We start from the raw sequence: 6,000 nt of genomic DNA, 5'->3' as shown, positions 1-6,000 counted from the left end.
AGGTGCATATGAAGACGTATGCTTTCTTCCAATTCATTAAATCGGGCTAATATGAATCAGGTGAATTGAGTTCTGCTTTTGGAAACTGGGTTAAGAAGGGGTGCACCGTTCCTGGAGGTACTGCAATACCAGGTCAATGCGTGGAGTGGACAGAGCAAGCTCTTTTTCCATCTCCCTGTTCTAAAAATCCATTTAATATATGGTCCCCAGATAGGGGACGTATCAGATATTAAACTGATAAGAACAGATACTACACTTGATCTTAGCCAAAAGGCCGAGAAGCGATAACCAGAATTGGTTTGGGCCTCGAGTGGCACCCTGGCCTATGCCGGACACATCTTAGGGAGAGAGAGCGAGAGGGAGACAAACCCACGCCTACACAAGACATTTTGTCACCCAAGCCAACCCTTGAAAAGGCTGCTTTGCAGAGCCAAAACAAGAAGAATGGTGCGTTTTGCAGCCGCCGCCCACTGCAATGAATCTGAATAACTCCTCCTTTAGGGCGCAAGCAACTCCCCTCCCCCTTGCAGTCTTTCCAATTCACGATACAAAAAGACGGACAGGACAGGTTGCCTGACTTTCCGTCACTGCCACCCTTTGCCATCCTTACCCGTAGAAAGCCCTTTCATCATCCCCAAACCCTAATCTTTTCCCTTTCCTTCCCAGCCCCCAAACCCTGCCCTCTGTACCTTTCTCACCACCCGCTTCCCTTCTCCTGTCATCCCCCTACCACCCGGGAAAAAAAGAGATTGCCCCCTCCTTCCACTAGCCCACCCTCCCACCCAAAGAACAACTTCTTCTGCGCAGCTTGTTTTCTAGGCAGCAGCGCTATTGTGATGTCATCGGGGGGCATTGTGACAAGCCGCCAGTGTTCCGTCTCTTCATGTTGTGCACAGTTCAAACGGAAAATACATCAACAGGCAGACTACAGAAAAGCTTACTATCAAAGGTTAGAGGGGGGCTTTCTCAGAGGGCTTTTTACAGTTTTTCTATTCCCAATTAGCCGTTTAAGTGTACTTATTGAAAGTAGTAATTCTTTCATAGGCCGCCCTTTCTTAGTATTTGACGTTCCTTATATTGCGGTATGAGGCTTCGCAGTAGGTTGCAAACATTCATCACCCATGACTGTCCCCAATTGAGCTCAGAAGCTCAATGTCTATCATGACCTCTCTTTTAGAATGTCCAAGAGCAAGCAAACTATTCCTCCAGGAGAGGGCGCCAACAGACTACTAAAGAGATCATCATTACTCAAAGAAAACCCCAAAAACCAATGCATGATAGGAATAAACAGGTAACTTTCTTTGGAGTGGAAGCGGAGAGATCGCACCAGATGCCAATTCTAGATGTTATCACACCTGTGGTCACTGCAGCAGCAGGTGAATCCACTTTGTCCAAAAGGGATCTATTCCATTCAATTGCAAATGATCTAGATAAGACAGAGAACTGCAGCACGGGGACATAGCCGAGTTGGTCAGGTTGAGTGGTGATGAGTTTGCTATTTGGATGAATAAAGAAAGTCAAAAGTGTGAAAGATAAAAAACAAAAGGAGGAAGTGTGAAAAGTGAATGGGCCAAATTGAGGTGCATATGAAGACGTATGCTTTCTTCCAATTCATTAAATCGGGCTAATATGAATCAGGTGAATTGAGTTCTGCTTTTGGAAACTGGGTTAAGAAGGGGTGCACCGTTCCTGGAGGTACTGCAATACCAGGTCAATGCGTGGAGTGGACAGAGCAAGCTCTTTTTCCATCTCCCTGTTCTAAAAATCCATTTAATATATGGTCCCCAGATAGGGGACGTATCAGATATTAAACTGATAAGAACAGATACTACACTTGATCTTAGCCAAAAGGCCGAGAAGCGATAACCAGAATTGGTTTGGGCCTCGAGTGGCACCCTGGCCTATGCCGGACACATCTTAGGGAGAGAGAGCGAGAGGGAGACAAACCCACGCCTACACAAGACATTTTGTCACCCAAGCCAACCCTTGAAAAGGCTGCTTTGCAGAGCCAAAACAAGAAGAATGGTGCGTTTTGCAGCCGCCGCCCACTGCAATGAATCTGAATAACTCCTCCTTTAGGGCGCAAGCAACTCCCCTCCCCCTTGCAGTCTTTCCAATTCACGATACAAAAAGACGGACAGGACAGGTTGCCTGACTTTCCGTCACTGCCACCCTTTGCCATCCTTACCCGTAGAAAGCCCTTTCATCATCCCCAAACCCTAATCTTTTCCCTTTCCTTCCCAGCCCCCAAACCCTGCCCTCTGTACCTTTCTCACCACCCGCTTCCCTTCTCCTGTCATCCCCCTACCACCCGGGAAAAAAAGAGATTGCCCCCTCCTTCCACTAGCCCACCCTCCCACCCAAAGAACAACTTCTTCTGCGCAGCTTGTTTTCTAGGCAGCAGCGCTATTGTGATGTCATCGGGGGGCATTGTGACAAGCCGCCAGTGTTCCGTCTCTTCATGTTGTGCACAGTTCAAACGGAAAATACATCAACAGGCAGACTACAGAAAAGCTTACTATCAAAGGTTAGAGGGGGGCTTTCTCAGAGGGCTTTTTACAGTTTTTCTATTCCCAATTAGCCGTTTAAGTGTACTTATTGAAAGTAGTAATTCTTTCATAGGCCGCCCTTTCTTAGTATTTGACGTTCCTTATATTGCGGTATGAGGCTTCGCAGTAGGTTGCAAACATTCATCACCCATGACTGTCCCCAATTGAGCTCAGAAGCTCAATGTCTATCATGACCTCTCTTTTAGAATGTCCAAGAGCAAGCAAACTATTCCTCCAGGACGAGGGCGCCAACAGACTACTAAAGAGATCATCATTACTCAAAGAAAACCCCAAAAACCAATGCATGATAGGAATAAACAGGTAACTTTCTTTGGAGTGGAAGCGGAGAGATCGCACCAGATGCCAATTCTAGATGTTATCACACCTGTGGTCACTGCAGCAGCAGGTGAATCCACTTTGTCCAAAAGGGATCTATTCCATTCAATTGCAAATGATCTAGATAAGACAGAGAACTGCAGCACGGGGACATAGCCGAGTTGGTCAGGTTGAGTGGTGATGAGTTTGCTATTTGGATGAATAAAGAAAGTCAAAAGTGTGAAAGATAAAAAACAAAAGGAGGAAGTGTGAAAAGTGAATGGGCCAAATTGAGGTGCATATGAAGACGTATGCTTTCTTCCAATTCATTAAATCGGGCTAATATGAATCAGGTGAATTGAGTTCTGCTTTTGGAAACTGGGTTAAGAAGGGGTGCACCGTTCCTGGAGGTACTGCAATACCAGGTCAATGCGTGGAGTGGACAGAGCAAGCTCTTTTTCCATCTCCCTGTTCTAAAAATCCATTTAATATATGGTCCCCAGATAGGGGACGTATCAGATATTAAACTGATAAGAACAGATACTACACTTGATCTTAGCCAAAAGGCCGAGAAGCGATAACCAGAATTGGTTTGGGCCTCGAGTGGCACCCTGGCCTATGCCGGACACATCTTAGGGAGAGAGAGCGAGAGGGAGACAAACCCACGCCTACACAAGACATTTTGTCACCCAAGCCAACCCTTGAAAAGGCTGCTTTGCAGAGCCAAAACAAGAAGAATGGTGCGTTTTGCAGCCGCCGCCCACTGCAATGAATCTGAATAACTCCTCCTTTAGGGCGCAAGCAACTCCCCTCCCCCTTGCAGTCTTTCCAATTCACGATACAAAAAGACGGACAGGACAGGTTGCCTGACTTTCCGTCACTGCCACCCTTTGCCATCCTTACCCGTAGAAAGCCCTTTCATCATCCCCAAACCCTAATCTTTTCCCTTTCCTTCCCAGCCCCCAAACCCTGCCCTCTGTACCTTTCTCACCACCCGCTTCCCTTCTCCTGTCATCCCCCTACCACCCGGGAAAAAAAGAGATTGCCCCCTCCTTCCACTAGCCCACCCTCCCACCCAAAGAACAACTTCTTCTGCGCAGCTTGTTTTCTAGGCAGCAGCGCTATTGTGATGTCATCGGGGGGCATTGTGACAAGCCGCCAGTGTTCCGTCTCTTCATGTTGTGCACAGTTCAAACGGAAAATACATCAACAGGCAGACTACAGAAAAGCTTACTATCAAAGGTTAGAGGGGGGCTTTCTCAGAGGGCTTTTTACAGTTTTTCTATTCCCAATTAGCCGTTTAAGTGTACTTATTGAAAGTAGTAATTCTTTCATAGGCCGCCCTTTCTTAGTATTTGACGTTCCTTATATTGCGGTATGAGGCTTCGCAGTAGGTTGCAAACATTCATCACCCATGACTGTCCCCAATTGAGCTCAGAAGCTCAATGTCTATCATGACCTCTCTTTTAGAATGTCCAAGAGCAAGCAAACTATTCCTCCAGGAGAGGGCGCCAACAGACTACTAAAGAGATCATCATTACTCAAAGAAAACCCCAAAAACCAATGCATGATAGGAATAAACAGGTAACTTTCTTTGGAGTGGAAGCGGAGAGATCGCACCAGATGCCAATTCTAGATGTTATCACACCTGTGGTCACTGCAGCAGCAGGTGAATCCACTTTGTCCAAAAGGGATCTATTCCATTCAATTGCAAATGATCTAGATAAGACAGAGAACTGCAGCACGGGGACATAGCCGAGTTGGTCAGGTTGAGTGGTGATGAGTTTGCTATTTGGATGAATAAAGAAAGTCAAAAGTGTGAAAGATAAAAAACAAAAGGAGGAAGTGTGAAAAGTGAATGGGCCAAATTGAGGTGCATATGAAGACGTATGCTTTCTTCCAATTCATTAAATCGGGCTAATATGAATCAGGTGAATTGAGTTCTGCTTTTGGAAACTGGGTTAAGAAGGGGTGCACCGTTCCTGGAGGTACTGCAATACCAGGTCAATGCGTGGAGTGGACAGAGCAAGCTCTTTTTCCATCTCCCTGTTCTAAAAATCCATTTAATATATGGTCCCCAGATAGGGGACGTATCAGATATTAAACTGATAAGAACAGATACTACACTTGATCTTAGCCAAAAGGCCGAGAAGCGATAACCAGAATTGGTTTGGGCCTCGAGTGGCACCCTGGCCTATGCCGGACACATCTTAGGGAGAGAGAGCGAGAGGGAGACAAACCCACGCCTACACAAGACATTTTGTCACCCAAGCCAACCCTTGAAAAGGCTGCTTTGCAGAGCCAAAACAAGAAGAATGGTGCGTTTTGCAGCCGCCGCCCACTGCAATGAATCTGAATAACTCCTCCTTTAGGGCGCAAGCAACTCCCCTCCCCCTTGCAGTCTTTCCAATTCACGATACAAAAAGACGGACAGGACAGGTTGCCTGACTTTCCGTCACTGCCACCCTTTGCCATCCTTACCCGTAGAAAGCCCTTTCATCATCCCCAAACCCTAATCTTTTCCCTTTCCTTCCCAGCCCCCAAACCCTGCCCTCTGTACCTTTCTCACCACCCGCTTCCCTTCTCCTGTCATCCCCCTACCACCCGGGAAAAAAAGAGATTGCCCCCTCCTTCCACTAGCCCACCCTCCCACCCAAAGAACAACTTCTTCTGCGCAGCTTGTTTTCTAGGCAGCAGCGCTATTGTGATGTCATCGGGGGGCATTGTGACAAGCCGCCAGTGTTCCGTCTCTTCATGTTGTGCACAGTTCAAACGGAAAATACATCAACAGGCAGACTACAGAAAAGCTTACTATCAAAGGTTAGAGGGGGGCTTTCTCAGAGGGCTTTTTACAGTTTTTCTATTCCCAATTAGCCGTTTAAGTGTACTTATTGAAAGTAGTAATTCTTTCATAGGCCGCCCTTTCTTAGTATTTGACGTTCCTTATATTGCGGTATGAGGCTTCGCAGTAGGTTGCAAACATTCATCACCCATGACTGTCCCCAATTGAGCTCAGAAGCTCAATGTCTATCATGACCTCTCTTTTAGAATGTCCAAGAGCAAGCAAACTATTCCTCCAGGAGAGGGCGCCAACAGACTACTAAAGAGATCATCATTACTCAAAGAAAACCCCAAA

At 46.6% G+C, this 6,000-nt stretch overlaps 4 non-coding genes across 4 annotated transcripts; all 4 read right to left on the bottom strand.

Moving 5' to 3' along the window:
* Positions 1–95: 95 nt before the first annotated feature.
* LOC142271922 (U2 spliceosomal RNA) lies at positions 96–286 on the bottom strand. Its single transcript, XR_012736892.1, has one exon. It is a non-coding gene; the product is annotated as a U2 spliceosomal RNA (small nuclear RNA).
* A 1,387-nt stretch (positions 287–1,673) lies between these two features.
* LOC142271920 (U2 spliceosomal RNA) lies at positions 1,674–1,864 on the bottom strand. The gene has a single exon (XR_012736890.1). It is a non-coding gene; the product is annotated as a U2 spliceosomal RNA (small nuclear RNA).
* Positions 1,865–3,252: 1,388 nt separating this feature from the next.
* On the bottom strand, positions 3,253–3,443 carry LOC142271919 (U2 spliceosomal RNA). The gene has a single exon (XR_012736889.1). It is a non-coding gene; the product is annotated as a U2 spliceosomal RNA (small nuclear RNA).
* A 1,387-nt stretch (positions 3,444–4,830) lies between these two features.
* Positions 4,831–5,021, bottom strand: LOC142271917 (U2 spliceosomal RNA). The gene has a single exon (XR_012736888.1). It is a non-coding gene; the product is annotated as a U2 spliceosomal RNA (small nuclear RNA).
* Positions 5,022–6,000: the final 979 nt, after the last annotated feature.

This window comes from Anomaloglossus baeobatrachus, unplaced genomic scaffold (genome assembly GCF_048569485.1).
Source record: "Anomaloglossus baeobatrachus isolate aAnoBae1 unplaced genomic scaffold, aAnoBae1.hap1 Scaffold_3405, whole genome shotgun sequence".
In the NCBI taxonomy this organism is placed as follows: Eukaryota; Metazoa; Chordata; class Amphibia; order Anura; family Aromobatidae; genus Anomaloglossus; species Anomaloglossus baeobatrachus.
Note: the sequence above shows the minus strand (reverse complement) of the source record. Positions and strands in the feature narration are given on the sequence as shown.